This window comes from Sciurus vulgaris (genome assembly GCF_902686455.1).
Source record: "Sciurus vulgaris genome assembly, chromosome: 14".
Lineage (NCBI taxonomy): Eukaryota > Metazoa > Chordata > Mammalia > Rodentia > Sciuridae > Sciurus > Sciurus vulgaris.
In genome coordinates this window covers 7275515-7292126 of record NC_136475.1, presented here as the reverse complement: position 1 = coordinate 7292126, position 16612 = coordinate 7275515, and positions in this window count along the sequence as shown.

Sequence of the window (16612 nt, the reverse complement as noted above, 5' to 3'; positions counted from 1 at the left end):
AGACTGGAGAGCTGGAGGAATCTGGAGCCTCAGAACAAGAGGGATGGACGGTGTCCAGTCCCAGATGGAAGGCCTGGGAAGTCCCTGGAGGGTCACCTGGCAGAGGGAGGAGCAGGAGCCTGTGCCCAGGCCATCAACCCATCAACCATCAGCCGCAGCAGCAGCTCTAGAGGGACGGGACTGCTACGTCTGCGCCTCCTTGTTCTTCCGCTCTGTTCCACCCGGGCCCCCAACCGTCCGACCGACCGCCTGACCGCCTGACCGCATTTAGGGTGGGTCTCCGCTTCGGCGTGAAGTCCCGTGTGTCAGTCATTCCCAGACACACCCTCACTGTCACAGCCAGCGGCCTCGGTCTCAGGCACCTCGTGATCCAGTCAGGTTGACCATTCACGTCAACCTTCACGATCAGCGGCCAGCAAGCCCACCGAGAGAGGCGTGACCACAGAGTGACCACAGAGCACTGACGGGAGCTGGAAGGCCCCCTCCCTCCCCGAAAGAGACACGGCCGACGCCAACCTGCGTCCACGTGTGTTTGCGCTTCTTGATAAACCGCTCCAGGTCGAATGCAGACATTTCTAGTTCCTCACGCTTCGGTAACTTCACGCTCTCACGGCATTCTCCCACGCCCTTTGGAGGTAGTTCCTCCAAATCACGTGAAATAGCTCGGCACCTGGCTTATTTCACATTGCACATGGATGATAGTCCCACGGGCTAGCCATTTCAGCCGGTGACACCGTCACAAGAATCGTAAGGTAAAACTCCCGGAGCGTGCAAGTCCTGCGACGAGGCCTGCTCTGTCCACTGTGAGGGAAGTCTCTGCAGTGTGGAGATGGCCACGTGCTGCCACTCAGACCTTCCCAGCAGGGGGCACTCCGAGCCAAAAACGCCCCGACCCCAGACGGTCTCACCTGGCGAAGGCCCTGCAGGCAGGATGTGCATCAGCCAGGCCTGCCAACAACCTGTGGGAAGGGAGGCCGCGCCACGTCACGGGTGAGGAAATGGGTTTGCCGCGCCGCACTGAACCCCCAGTGCCAGCGAGCAACGTGACGACATCCTGGAGGAACGCCGCGTGCCCAGCAACACTCTCTCCTATGCGCTCCCCAGTCCTCGAAGCCCGTCCACCATGATGAGCAACTAGTTTTCTTTCTCTCTCTCAGATCCGTGAGTGGAGAAGGCAAGGCGGCCTGGCTCTCCCACTGCCGAGTTCCCTCCCAGAGGCAGGACATCCCACAGGCCTGCAGAGGGTCCCAGAATGGGAAAGGTCTGCCGGCCTAGGGTCCCCAGGCAGCTAGCTTGCTGAGGGCATTTCTCGGCCTCCTCTGGGAAAGGGGAAGCTGCTATTTCCAAGGGAGGAGTCAAGGACCAAGGGAAGGCCTGGGTCCCTGTGCAAGCCAGCATGTTGTCTGATTACAAGGAGAAAAGGTTCACTGTGGCTCACAGTTCGGAGGTGTCGGTCCATGGTGGCTTGGGCCCTGTTGCTCTGGGCCAGCACATCATGGCAGGAGCACGTGGCCAAGGAGGTCTTCTCAGCTCATGGCAGCTGGGAAACAGAGAGGAGGAGATGCTGGGCCCCACCATCCCTGTGAGACACCCCCAGTGACCCCCTCCTTCTCCAGGCCCACGTTCACCACCTTCCAAGAGCAACGAGGGCCTGGGGGCCAAGCCTGCAACACACGGATCTTTAGGGACATTCAAGATCCAGAACATAACACTCTGACCCAGAGTCCCCTCCCACCCCGGCTGCCATGCCACTCACACGTGGCCCCCAGCCAGCCTCGCCACCCTGTGCCACGAAGGCCAGGCTCAGCGCGGCCCTCCCCGCGGCTCCAGAATGGCCGTGTCCTCCCCCTTCCATCCGCTTACTTTTAACTCCCCTGGGTCTTTGTGTTTGCAGTGTGTCTTGTGTAGACAGCATCTTGCTTTTTATCTAGCCTGGCGCTCTCCACGGTGAACTTCCACCCAGCCACTGTATGTGGGATGTGGACACGTGGTGGCCCGTCCCCAGCCTCTGGGGCCGCTGTCACAGAGTGACTCTGGTCTTGTCCTTTGCTGGGGTGTGGGAGTCGACAGTTGGGTTCCCCAGAACCCAGCACCACAGGAAGCACAGGCTGCCGCAGGTCAGCTGCTCCCAAGCCCTGCTCCGTGTCCTTTCCCAGCAAAGCTTCACAAACAGAGAAAGCAGTTAGGCTGAGGGGCACACTTCTGCATTGGGGAATTTCCAGACCCTAATGTCACCCCCAGCCCAGGCTGCTCCTTCACAGCGCACGCAGCGTCCCGTCTATGGGTAGTCAGTCTCTCTGCCACCAAGGCCCATCCAGGTACTTGCCCCGAGAGTCCCAGGCTCTCTGCTCACCTGGACAGGGTGTGTCCTCCACGACTCAGGTCATCAGAGCTTCCTCACGTCCACCCGTCTCAGATTCCCAGGAAACGCCCGGTTTTACTTTATAAGCTTCGCTCCTGGTACCTTCACGGGAGGAGAGGGCTCATGTCTGCACGCTACACACTAACTGGAAGCAGACCACCCGTTGCTTCTGTCACTGATATCTGTGCTTTCCTTACATCCAGCCAAGCCTAACTGACAGGTTCAGAATGTAGGAAAGTCACGTACAACTTGTACTGAACCAACTGCTGACCATTCGCAGCCAGATGTGATTGCCTGGCTGGTGTGTGTTTTAGAAACTGAATTTGAAAACGTTCATATCGAGTCCAAGACCTCCTTATCCATTCATCCTCTAACTTCAGAGAAAATGGAGAAATTGTGTGCACGTACCTAGTAATCATGTCTACGTTGCACTTAAATATATATGAATTTCTAAGCTTTCTAGGCAGATATTTTACAATTCATGGGTCCCTAAGCCCTTTTACTTCTTTATATCTGTTTCTATAAGTAAGACCATTTGCTACTAAAGTCAGGTGATAGGTTTCACTAATAGCGGGTTGCCTTATCTTCCTGACCCAGCACGTGGATCTCGTAGTTCACCTAAGGAGATTTGAGAGTATCTGGCACAACATAAACATAAGTGTGCCAGGGCTCTAGGGCTTACTGCTGACCACCTTCACACAGCCACAGAAGCGTTCCAGTTCACAGGTGCCTCTCACCTTGGCACACAAGAGACCTCAAGGCCAAAGTCTGCTTGTAATGTGGACCTTCATGAAAGACACCTGCTCTCCACCAGCAGGAGAGTGGCACCCAGGGGCCTGGGGAGAATCTGCCCCTCAGCACTGTCATAGAGCAGGGCTCAGGACAGCAGAGAAACAGCTCTTCCCACTGGGAGAGCCACTGGGGCTGGGAAGTCAGATCCCCGTCAACTCCACAAGGGGACCAAACTGCACATCACTCGGTCAGAACAACAGCACAGGAGAAAGACCACCAGCCTCCTGCAACTGAGAAGACCAGGCGCTCCGTGAGCAGCAGACAGGTCAGGCTGCCGTTTCTGCCAGGCTTGCACCAGGGAAGGCAGGACGGCTGACTCGAGGATGGCAGGCTCCACAGCTCGATTCTTCCCTCTTTTAACTTTCTCATTTTGAAAGCACTGTAGATTGGTCAGTTCTGTGGAAGGACACGGAGGTCCCTTACGCCCTCACCAGTTCCCTGGAGGGGTGACCCAGGTCTACAGCACACTGTCGCCAGCAGGTGTGACCCCGGCCTCAACCCCGCACTGCCCCGTGCGCCTCACTGCACTTGCGTGTTGGGGGGACTCAGAGTCTCATCACCCGGGACGCCAAGCTGTCACACTCTCGGTTTGCATTTTCTTCCTAAGTTGTTGGTGCTTATTTTTAATTTAATTAATAATTTTCAAATTGCTTTTTATTTTCAGCGCGACCACTTCCTCTGCTGAATGAAGTTTAAATACTGGCTAAGAAACTCCGATTTTTTCACGATTCTTCTGGTGGATGGCAAGATGGAGTAAATGAGCTTCCGTCCCTCCTTCCGCACATGCAAACACCTGCACTCTGCACAAGAGGCACAGGAGGCTGACACACGAACGGAAGGCGCGATGAGGACCTGGACGTGAGAGATGACCCCGTCACCGGGCTCTGGGTTTTCTTTTTGGTTTCTCGTGTTTCAGACCGACTGCTGGAGAAGCCAGCAACCCAGAAATGCCAACAGGCACAGACAGAAAAGCCCCCAAGGAGAGCCTGCTCCGGCGGGCCAGCTCAGGAAAAGACCGAGTGGCCGGCAGAAACTTGCATCTGTGACTCCGCCTAGTAACCACCCACCCAGCCAAGCACCAGGAATGGAGAGGAGGCCGGGCTTACAGGTGGGCGGGGAAGGGAGGCTCCGCCCCTCGGGTGCAGCCTGCTGGGGCTCCCAGCCTAGCCTCCAAGGTGTTGGACAAGGCAGGCGAGATCCTTGCTGCCCAGGCTCTGCATGGAGACCGCGGGTCCACCCCCACCAGCAGCAAGACGGCATCCTTCACAGTCCAGGTGGGGACCGAGCAAAGGGGGCACTGGAGTCCCACATCTGCTTGGCCAGAACAAGGCAAGGCCCTCCTGCTGACGGTGTCAGAGAACATCCAACACAGATCACAGTGAGCAATTGGGAACATGCCCGAAACAAGGAGAAAAGCACTCAAAATAACCAAAGGGAACTAACATCGGAGGAGGAATAAGAGATAAAGAGCTACAAATAGCACCACTTCTCATAACAGGAAAACCTTAGAGGCCATACAACATTCATGTCTAAAAGATAAGTGATAGAGTCAAACCAAAGAACAGAGACTACAGTAAAAACCAAAGACGGTACAAGTAACAGCATGTTGGACACCAGTAACGTTGGGTAAGTAATGCAACTCAAAGAGTATAGACTTTTCATAGTCCACGAAATCTCCACAGAATCCGCGCCCACGGTACTGAGCTGCAGAGATGCCTAAGACTGCTAAGCAGCAGCAACAGGATCAAGGACCCCAGCAGAAAGCACTTTGTTTTTCAGGCCCTTTGTAAGGGTACGCTTGTTGATACACTGTGATTAATAATAAAAGTTAAAATTAATCAATATTTTTGTGCTTCAGGTCCTGAAATTAAATTAAATTTTCTGCAGATACTGGGATTGAACCCAGGGTCACTTAGCCACTGAGCCATATCCCCAGCCCTTTTTGTTTTATTTTGAGATAGGGTCCCACTAAGTTGCTTAGGGTTTTGCTAAGTTGCTGAGGCTGGCTTTGAACTTATGATACTCCTGCCTCAGCCTCCCGAGCCGCTAGAATTACAGGTGTACACCATCATACCCAGCTGCAGATTCTATTTTGAATTCAACAAACTTTTTTTTGTTACATTTGGATCCACTGTACACAAATGGAGTAAAACTTTTCATTTCTCTAGTTGTGCACGATGTAGACACACCATTCATGTAATCATACATGTACATAGGGTAATAATGTTTGTCTCATTCCACCATCTTTCTTTCCCCTGCCCCCTCCCCTCCCCTCACTTCCCTCTACACAATCCAGTGTTCCTCCATCTTCCTTTACTCCGCCCCCAGTTTTGTATCAGCATCCACTTATCAGAGAAAATATTCATCCTTTGGTTTTTGGGAATTGGTTTATTTCATTTAGCATGATATTCTCTAGTTCCATCCATTTACCTACAAATGCCATAATTTTATTCTTCTTTATGGCTGTGTAATATTCCACAGTGTATATATACCACAGTTTCTTTATCCATTCACCAATTGAAGGGCATGTAGGTTGGTTCCACAATCTAGTTATTGTGAACTGAGCTGCTATAAACATTGAATAGTCACATTACTGCAGTATGCTGATTTTAAGTTCTTTGTGTATAGGCCAAAGAGGAGTGGGACAGCTGGATCAAATGGTGGGTCCATTCCAATTTTTCTGAGCAATCTCCATACTGCTTTCCAAAGTGGTTGCACCAATCTGCAGTTCCACCAACAATGTATGAGCATACCTTTTTCCCCACATCCACGCCAACACTTATTATTGCTTTTATTCTTTTTTTTTTTTTTTTTTTTTTTTTTTTTTTTTTTTTGCAGTGCTGGGGATTGAACCCAGGGCCTTGTGCTTACGAGGCAACGACTCTACCAACTGAGCTATCTCCCCAGCCCCTATTGCTTGTATTCTTGAAATTGCCATTCTGACTGGAGTGAGATGAAATCTTAGAGCAGTTTTGATTTGCATTTCTCTAATTGCAAGAGAAGATGAACATTTTTTCATGTTTGTTGATCAATTGTATTTCTTCTTCTGTGAAGTGTCTGTTCATTTTCTTAGCCCATTTATTGATTGGGTTGTTTGCTTTTTGGTGTTACTTTTTTTGTTGTTGTTGTTGTTCTTTATATATCCTGGAGATTAGTGCTCTGAGGTGCGTGTGGTAAAGATTTTTCCCATTCTGTGGGCTCTCTCTTCACATTACTGATTGTTTCCTTTGTTAACTCAACAAAGTTTAAAAAATTTAAATCCTACAGAGTATTTTTTAGACCATAATGGAATCAAATTGGAAAACAACAACAGAAAGACAAGAGGAAAACCTCCTAACATTTGGAAATTAACACACTTCCAAACAATTAGTGGATCAAAACACCGGTCTCGGTTGGAGGCAGTGGTGCACGACTGTGATTCCAGTTACTCGGGAGGCAGGGGCAGGAGGATAGAGAGCTGAGGACAACCTGAGCAACACGGCAAGACCCTCATCTTGAGAAGGGGCGGGGCGGGGAGAACAAGAGAAAGTCTCAAAATTGTCAGGTATTTAAAACAATGAAAATGAAAACGCAACATCAAAATATGTGGGACGCAGCTGAAGCAGGGCTGAGGGCAAGACTTACAGCACCACCTGTTCACATTAAGGGGGTCTAAGAGCAACGATCCAAGTATTCACCTCAAGGAACTAGAAAGAGATGAGCTAATTCATTACAGCCAACACGAACTAAAGGCAGTAAATAGTAAAGGCATCCGCAGAAATCAGTAAAACTGGGAAAAAAGAAAGAAATTGAGAAAAATCAGTAAAACAAAAAGCTGGTTCTTTGAAAAAAATCAACAAAATTGGTATCTCTAGTAAACTTGACAAAAAAAAAGATACAAATCACTAATATAAGAGTGAAAGGGGGTATATCACCACAGATCCTGCAGCCGGGAAAAGGATAATAAGGAGTATCATTAAAACCTTTATGCTCATGAATTCTACAACACAGAATTCCTTGAAAATAATAAATTTAATGAAGTGAATAGTTCTATAACCATTAAAACAATTGAACTTGTAATTTAAAAACTCCCCCAATAAAGAAATCGGTAGGTTCAGATGGTTTCACCACAGGAAATTCTATCAAATGTTTAAAGAAGATTTATCACCAATTTTAGAAAGCCTCTTCCAAAAAATAGACATTACACTCCCAATTTGTTTTATGAGTATATCAGTATGCTTTGACACTAAAACTACACAAAAACTGCAAAAGTTAAAGTTATAGACTAATATCTCTTATGAACTTAGATGCATAAAATTCTCAGTAAAATATTAACAAATCAAATCCAGCAATATTTAAAAAGAATTATGCACCATGATTCAAGTAGAATTTATTCCAGGGATGCAAGTCTGGTTCCACATTTAAAATTCAAAACATGGAACCCACAATATCAATAAGCTAAAAAAGAAAACTCATGTGCTCCCATCAATTGATACAGAAAAAAGTATTTGAAAAAGCCTAATATTCATGATAAAAACACTCAGAAAACCAGGCCTAAAGAACTTCCTCAACATTATAAAAAGCTTCTACAAAATTCCTACAGTTAGCATACTTACTAGTGAAAGACTGAATGGTTTCTCTTTTAGACTAGGAACAGGCAAAATTTTTCACTTTTAACACTATTATTGAACATAGCAATGGAAAGTCTAGCCAGCACAATAAGGCAAGAAAAAATAAACAAAAGGCATAGTGATTAGAAAAAAAGAAATTAGGCTGTCCCTATATGCAGATGATATTATGATCTACATAGAAAATTCCAAGTAATTTGTACAAAAATTCCTAGAACTACAAAGTAAATTTGGCAAGTTTACAGCACAAAAATCAGTAGCATTTTTCTATCAACAGCAAACATGTGAAACCTGAAATTTAACAATAAGGCCATTTACAATCACTTCAAAGAAAATGAAAGTCTTAGGTAAAATTAAACAAAACACACAGAACTTCTATGCTCTAAACTACAGAATGGGTCTAAATAGATGGGGAGGCATACCATACACATGGATTGAATACAGTGTTGTTCAGATGCTTAAATAGATGGAGACACATACCATATTCATGAATTAACACAATACTGACACTCAACATTTACTGTGTTGCATGTCAACACGGTAAAGAGTTCAATTCTTTCCAAACTGACTGAACGCCTTTAATGCAATTCCTGTCAAAATCCAAGCAAAGATTGTTACAGACATAAATAAGTTTATTTTTTAAATTTACAAAGGTCTAGGACTTAGAATAACCTAGACAATTTTGAAAAAGAAGAAAGCGAGAGGAATAGATCTACACTATACTCAACATAATACACCACGACAGTGTGGCATTAGCAGAGGGATAGCCACACGATTAGCAGAACATAATACAAAACCCAGAAATAGAAACACAACATTCAACAAAGGCACAAAAGCAATCCAACCAAGCAAAAAAGTCCTTTTAATAAATGATGCTGGAGCAATATTCCATCCATAGTCAAATAAAATGAAACTCAACCTAAACTTCACACCTCACATCTCACACAAACTTCACACATTCAAGTCAAAGCTGATTTCAGACTTAAATATAAATTTAAAACTGTAAAATTTTTAGAAAATATACATAGGAGAAATCTTTAGAAACTTAGGGCTAGGTGAAAAGTTCTTAGATTTGAACCCAAAGGCACATTCCAAAAAAATAGAAAATTATAACTAAGCTGTAATTAATTTAAAGTGTTTAAACAAAATGTAAACATTTGGCTTTGTGAAAGACTTTGTTTGGAAGAAGAAAAAGGATACAGGCTAAGAGAAAATATTTGTAAACCACATATCTGACAGAGGACTTGTAACTAGAATAGATAAAGGGCTCTCAAAAGTCAAAAGAGTAAAAAAGAAAATATTTCAATTTTAAAAGACATGAACTGAGACTTCACCAAAAGGACACAGAGATGACAAAAAAACACATGTAAAGATACACAATAGCATTAACTTAGGGAAATGCTAATTAAATCTACAGGGATGTGTGACTAAAGCACAACACAGTAATAACATCAACACTGCCCGTCAGTGACTGGTGGCATGTGAGACAGAAGATGCTCTGGAACGCAGCATGCCAGGTTCCTACAAAACCAAATATGCTAGGCTGTGGTTTGATCTGGAAGGTCCTTCCAAGGCCCAGGTGTCAACACTTTGGTCCCTAGGCCTGGTGCTATTAGGAGGTGGGTGGAACCCTTAAGATGTAGAGCGCTGTTGCAGGTCTTAGGTCACTGGGAGTGTGTACTTGAAGGGAATTATGGTCTTCTCTCTTTTTTGCTTCCTGGCCAAGTAGCTTGCTGTACCATATGCTCCCTGCCAAGATGTGCGGCCTTGCCCCAACAACAGGGCCAAGAAACCATTGACTAAGACCTCTAAAACTCTGAACCAAAATTAAACTTATTTATTGAAGTGCTGGGGATTGAATCCAGAGCTTCGTGCATGCTAGGCAAGTGCTCTACCACTGAGCCACACCCACAACTGCCTTTCTTCTTTTTGAATTGATAGTCTTAGGTATTTTGTTACAGTAACACAAAGTTGACTAACACATACAGTTACCAACCTGGAGTGCTACTAAGCAGTAAAAAGGAATTAACTTGGAAGGATTTGTGGAAAACGCTGCCTGCTTCCAGTTACATAATATTCTTGAAATAACAAAATTATAGAGTTGAAGAGGAGATTGGTGGTTGCCAGAGATTGGGGAGGAAGGCATACAATACAGGTGAAGCATGAGGGATCCTTGTTAATAGAACTGTGTGATCTTGATGGTGGTCACACACGTGTGCACAGGAGATAAAACTGCACAGAACTAATACACAATCATAAGCAACTGCATTTAAATCTGGTGAAATGTGAATGAGGCTGGTGGACTGTACCAATCTCAATTTTCTGTTGTGTCTCAATTCTACTACAGTTGTGCAAGTTGCTACCATTAGGGAAAATCTGGAGTGGGGACAGGACCTCTGTGAATTATTTTAGTTGCATGTGACCATCTCAAAATATAAAAGTTTAAACTTTTTTTCATTTTAATATGATAGTAGCTGAACACAAATAAAAAGTGATGTTTTATCACAGATAAGGAATCGATCAACTCTCAATTTGGGGCTTCTCGGTCCCCTGATGTGTGGATGCATCCTTCACCTGGAACCATAAATGGGCTTGAACACAGAACAGGGTCTTGAGTACAGCTGGGATGTGAGGTGGTGGCTCCAGCGTTCGCGTGCTCCCTGGAGCCCGTGGCCTTCTGTGGCGAGCGGCTCCTGGTGGAATGCGTGAGGTCATCAGTGGTCAGGACAAGGGCTCCGGAACCTTGAAGCCGCTGGCTCCCGAGGGCTTGGCTCCGGCCAGTGCTCTGTCCACACTGTCTGGTGAGCATGGTCTCAGCTCCGGGCCTTGGTCTGGAGACAGAATGACCCTGATCTTGCAGGGAGGGTGTCGCTCCTCTGGGTCTGGGTCGCATCCCCGTCCTGAGCTGTGTTCCTCTGAGGCGTCTCAGGGAATGAGGGGGACACGGCTGTGAACCCCAGATGAATGGCTAGGCATGAAGCAGGACACAGTAGGTCTCAGATTTGGGAGGGAGAGAGAACAGGAGGGCATGTGGGCAGGAGAGCCAGGTGAAGCTGGAGGAAGGGGCCCAGAGGAGACCGGCCACTGACGGCGGCCTCCAGGGCCTCGGGAGCGTGGCGGGGACAGGGCCATCTGGCATCACTTGGGCTCAGACGTGACTGCCTTGTGAACTGGCAGTTGTTTCCCAGGATATGTACGTAGAGCTGATGACAAAACAAGTATGTGTCACCCGCTGGAGCCCATGGGAACCCGCGTGGTGCTCCCTGCCCTCTTCCCTTCAGCGGAGACGCGAGTTCTCAGGGCAGATCCTGGAGCTCTGGCCACGGTCAAGGGAAAACCCAGACAAATCTGAGTCACAGTTCCGCCAACAGCAAACCCGGTGGACTGTAACGGTTGCCTCACGCGTTTTAGGGCTGAACGAGGTGTTTCTTAGCGCACAGGTCAGCATCCAACGTTTAACAAGTAATCAAAACTGTTAGTTCCCATTATTGCACTTTAAACGATTATCGTCTCACAAAAGGCAGGTCAAGCGGAAGGAAGCGCCTGACTGAATCCTATCAGGTCCCTCCCGTGCTTCCACACGCGGGGAAGACAGGGTCCTTTGAGGCCCATGCCAGCCGCCTCAGAGCTCCAAACCAAAAGAGTGACAGGAGGGGCCAGAAGACACGGCGCTCATGGACGGGGAGGCAGGTGTGTGGCCTGAGGCCCCTTCGCCCCTGGCCTCTGGATGGAGGACTGAAACACCATGGCCCAGTCCTGTGCCCCCTTCTCTGATCTCCTGAGCCAGGCTCTCAGAGCATGGCAGGGGCGTCAGGCTGAGCCAGGCAGGCACTTCCTCTTGGCCGTTGTAGCCATGGGAGAATAATGACTGGACCTCTGATTTGTCTCCACAGAGGTGTCGCCCAGGCTGAACAGCCCCCAGGAAGAGGCCCCAGAGCGCAGCCTTGGCCTGGGGACAGAAGGTGAACAACCAGCTGCTGCTCTGATAGAGAAAGGCAAAGGGGACAGTGGCTGTTCTTGTCTTACACTGGCAGTTGTCACCTGCAAGTGCCTTAAGGCAAGTGATAGGCAGGAGCCCAAGAGCGTCCCTCCTGTGGTCACAGGGTCCCCTCTCCCTGCAGCCCCACAGACCAGCAGCCCTCTGGCCTCCAGTGCTGCCTCTTCAGAGGCTGTTCCTGAGCAGAGAACCAGGAGGAAGAGGGGCCAGAAGAGGAGGCTGGTGAACGCCAAGGCGGGTATGTCCTCGGTCTCCCAAAGCGTCCCTGGCCCTGCAGGAGGTGCCAGTCACTGCTGAGCCGGCACTTGGCACCACCCCACCAGGCGGGATCTTGTCTTGGGGCAGTGCAGGAGCTCCGGGGCTGCAGCCCAGCTCACCGGGGCCTGTGTTCTGCAGCCGCCCAGGAGGGCAGCTTGGCCGCCTCTACGGCAGCCTCCTCAGAAGCCATCTCCCAGCTGAAGTTCTGCAAGAGGAGGGAACAGAAGAACATATGGACCATCGACCACATTCAGGGGACAAAACTGCGGATGAACAAGAGGAGAAGACCCAGTTACCGCCCCGAGGACCAGGAAGCCTTCTACCGACTTCTGGGTAGGTTCTCAGCTGGTGACGTGCTCGAGGCCTTGGAACTTGAGAATTGTGGGGCACAGGGGCTGGAGCCTCCCTCGGGGAGGGCAGGGGGCACCAACATGGAGCTGTGAGGGAGCTTCCTTTCTGAGCCACGTTCTGGAGGCAGAAGAGGCTCCAGGTGGGAGAGCCGTCCCCTGCCAGCCCGCGGAGACCAACTCTTCATCTCCCACCAGTCAGGCCGTTGGAGACTGATGAGAGTGGGAGGACACGGAAACAAACAACACGTGCAGAAACAGTGAGCTCAGGGGACAGCGGCAAGGAAGGAGCTGTTGAGGGGCCTAGACGTGGGCATAGAGGGGCAGGGGACCTTTATGAAGCAGGAGACTCAAAGAAGGGCCATTTGAGAAGGTGACATTGGGCCCACAAGCAGACCCAGTGGCAGTTTGGGGACAACACCAAAGTCACACTGTCTCGTGCAGCATCCAGGAGCCACGCCCAGCAGTTTCAGTTGAATTTTAAGTGGGCTGAACTTCTCGGGTTCAGCTCCTTGGCCTCGCTGGCTGCTGGACCTCGCAGCTGTGCAGTGCTCTTCCAGGGCAGCTGGGGGAGAAGGCGCCGCTGTGCCAGCATCCCTGTCCTGGGCAAGGGGAAGGGCCCGGCCCTCCTGGGACAGCTCCAGCCACAGGACCCCAGGGTGGGGGCAGCTCACTGCCGCAGGGAGGTCAGTCCAGCAGGCAGGGGCTGCCGCCTCCATCGTACGCTGCTTGGGGCAGAGCAGCAGTACCATCACGTGTGACAAAGTGACAGGCCGTGGTGTCAGAGACAGAGGCCAGGTCCAAGCTTTCAGGTGGAGGTGGAGTTGTCAAATCTCTTCAGCCATCACGGCCCCGCTGAGGATTCGGCAGTAGCCCCACATTCACGTCCCCTGTTGCCTCTCGACGTGAGTCGGGGAGGGGACATGTGGTTTCTGAGGCTGGCTTGGGACAGCAGCTGCTTCCCTCGCTCTGAAGGTCCCCACGAAGGAGTCCCCCCCACACTCTGTCTCCAGAGGCCACTGCCAGCCCTCCCCATCTTCCTCCCTCTGCAGAGGATCCTGTTATCCAGAGCTTCTTGGAGGCTGACATCTTCCTCAAAGTGTCTGACAAGGTACCTACAGCCCCAAGTGAGGGGCAGAGGGTCCACGGGTCCACGCCCAGGGGGCTGGCCAGGAGGAAAAGTCTGTGCCATGCCAGGAGAAGCCCTGCAGGGGCCTGGTCTCCAGGCCAGAGGCAAAGGGGCACACTGCCCATCTGCCCTTCCCCTCAGCTCAAGTCACACAAAACCCTCAGCTGCACCCTCCGGGGTCTTGGCCTTCAAATGGCAGCAGGGCCACTCAGCCGCCTCCTGTGCCCACACAGTACCTGCTGTCTATGGTGGTGGAGTACTTCGGCCGCGTCGGGCTGCCCGGACACCTCTACAACAGGGTCCACTTCTTCCTGGCTCTGTAAGCACCTCCTCAGGGCAGTGCTCGTCTGCCCGCGACCCGGAATCACACGTCTTGTCACCCCATCAGCAAGGCTCGGTCACACCATCACCAAGAGGGGACTGAGGGGGGTTGTTCTTGATCACAGAGCGCTCGAGACCTTCAGGGGCCATGTGGTCATGGGAGGAAGGAAAAGGCCCTGAGGTGGTAAAAGTGACCAGAAAGCACCACCCTGCCCAGAGGCTGAGGGAGGAAGCCCCTGGGACACAAGGGGCAGCCAGAGCATGGTCCTGGGAGCGTCCCATTTTCCCATGGCAGCTACATCGCCTCTGACATGGAGGAGGACAACCCCACCCCCAAGCGCAGCATCTTCCAGTTCCTGCTGGGCAAGGAGCACTGGCCAGACCTCTACAAGGAGTTCCTGAAGCTCAAGGTGGAATTCTTCCACGCCATGGGGCACCGAGCCTGGGTCACCCCAGAGCTGTGTGAGGAGGTATGTGGGCACGGACAGCCAGGAAGGCTGGGACAGGAGGATCCCTGGAGGCGAGCGGGACAGCCATCCTCCAGGGCTCACCCTCTGCGCTTCCCTTTCAGATCCAGGCCCAGAAGCCTCACCACTGGGTCTGGAGCAGGGTGCGCCAGTGCGCCCCCTAGGTTCCCAGGGCCTGGGAACCACAGGCAGGGCAGTGGAGCAGGGGCTGCAGATGTCCAGGTGAGTGTGTCCCGCTGGGGGCTCTGCAGGGTGGGCCAGTCCCAACCTGTGTCCCTGAGGCCGCCTCCTAGGCTGGGCGTGCGGAGCGAAGCTCTGCTGCGACCTGTGAATTTCTCCCCACCTGAGCACTGAGAGCTCAGAGGGCTCTGAGAACTCCTGCAGTAAAGAAAATGTGGGCATCAGCATTCTGGGATTACAGGGTCCTACAGTCTCAGCACAAGGTCTCAGTTCGCAGTCAGTGGGGCGTGCCTGTAGTCCCAGCTACCACGGAGGCTGAGGCAGGAGGACGGCGAGTTTGAGAATAGCTTCAGCAAATTTGCAAGATCCTATCTCAAAATAATATATAAAAAGAACTGGGGATGTAGCTCAGTGGTAGAGCGCCCCGAGGTTCAATCCTCAGTACTTCCAAAAAAGTCTTAAATATCTTTGGTTTTTTTTTTTTTTTTTAAGGAACCCTCTTGGAAATGCTTTTTTCTGGGTAACACTGCAGAATTTTGATCTGAGTTGAAATTTTTAAGCATAAATACATGAAAAACACTGAGGTCTTCTTTCTGGAGAAGGGACCCTTACCACCGTGGCTCTGGAGCAGGAAGGTGAATGCCCACATTCCTTCTGTGCTTTGTTTTGCTCCCACATGAAGCAAGCGCCGAGCCAGGTCCCTGAGGATGCGCTCAGCATCTCTTCTCGCAGCAGGAGCTGCCAGAGCTCATCTGGGGGGTGTGTGGGGGGGGTATTCCTGGGAACAAGCCTTCTCTGGTTCTCTGGTTTAGATTCTCTTGACCGTTTGGCTTTGCTGAGGCTGGGGAGGCCGCCGGTTCAATGTGCAAGAAACTGCCCAGGCAGAAGGCTGTGCTGGCAATCCTGAGCGCTGTGCCAGCCGAGAGGGGAGCGGGTCTACTCTGAGCCTGGGGGCGCTCGGCCAGGCTTGGTGCACGCTGCTTGTTTCTGGAAGTGCTGCAATTAGTGTGGACGCTCGTTTTTGCCATCATCGCACAGCGTGAAGTACAACTGGCGCTCTCCCCTCCTCCGACCCCTTTCCTCTACTCCACTTGTCTTCCTTGTGTTTATGGATGGTATTTTTAACTGGTGCATATACGTTTAATTCACCCGCAAGAACCACAGAACCACAGTATGTACTTACCAGGAATCTCAAAATCCTGAAGGCAAATAGCAGAAGCCCTCTTGGGTCCTGTCACTCAGAGCAGTGAGGGGGGCTCCCGTCCTCCATGCACCCCAGGCGTGGTGCACAGGAACTTATTTGCCTTCCACTGGGCTCTGATGGCACCTTCTCTTTTCTTGTAGCTCCCGCCCACCCCTGCCTCCCCCCCAACCCCCCACCCCCCATGCCGCAGCCTCCAGGCTCCAGGCAGCTGCAGAGCAGCGAGCTCCAGGAGGGCACAGGGTGCGCATGACCACGGCAGCCTGCAGCTGGGCACCCAAACCAGCCGGAGGAACCACTGCCCATCTTCACCTGGATGTCAGCCAGCAAGCCCCAACCCGGCACACCCTGGGGAAGGGTCCACCAGGGGACCTCAGGGCAGGAGCCTCGATGGAGACTGAGGACAGGGAGAGGAAGAAGGGAAAGTCCAGGGAGGGCCTTGGACCCCAAGGAGGAGGAATTGAAAGGAAGTCCAGATCAACTACTGGAAGGTGCTGAGGAGGGAAGGAGTGGACAGAGGAGGAGGAGAGCCCCCTCAGACAGACAGTGTCTCAGGGACTCTTCTCAGAGCCTCTCCTGCATAATGAAGTCCTACCCCACCCGAAGTCTCAGCCAGAGGACTGACTATCGTACATTCTGACAATACAGACATACCCAGCTTGAAAAATGAGCGGGAGGGAGGGAAGGGGAAGTGGCTCATGAGGAGGAGAGTTTAAAGTGGAAGCCAAGGTGCGAGAAAAGGGCTGGAGAACACAAACAGGACCATCCCGATGCCAAAAGTAGTGCATGCAACAGGTTTAACAGAGAACAGAACAGATATGCAGAAATTTAACAAGAAACAGAGTGAATACAACCTAAAAATAAGACTGCTAAGACCACACATATTATTTGTTTTAATAAATTTGAACTCACTACAAGAAGAAAAAGATTTTCAGATTGACTCACCAAGCA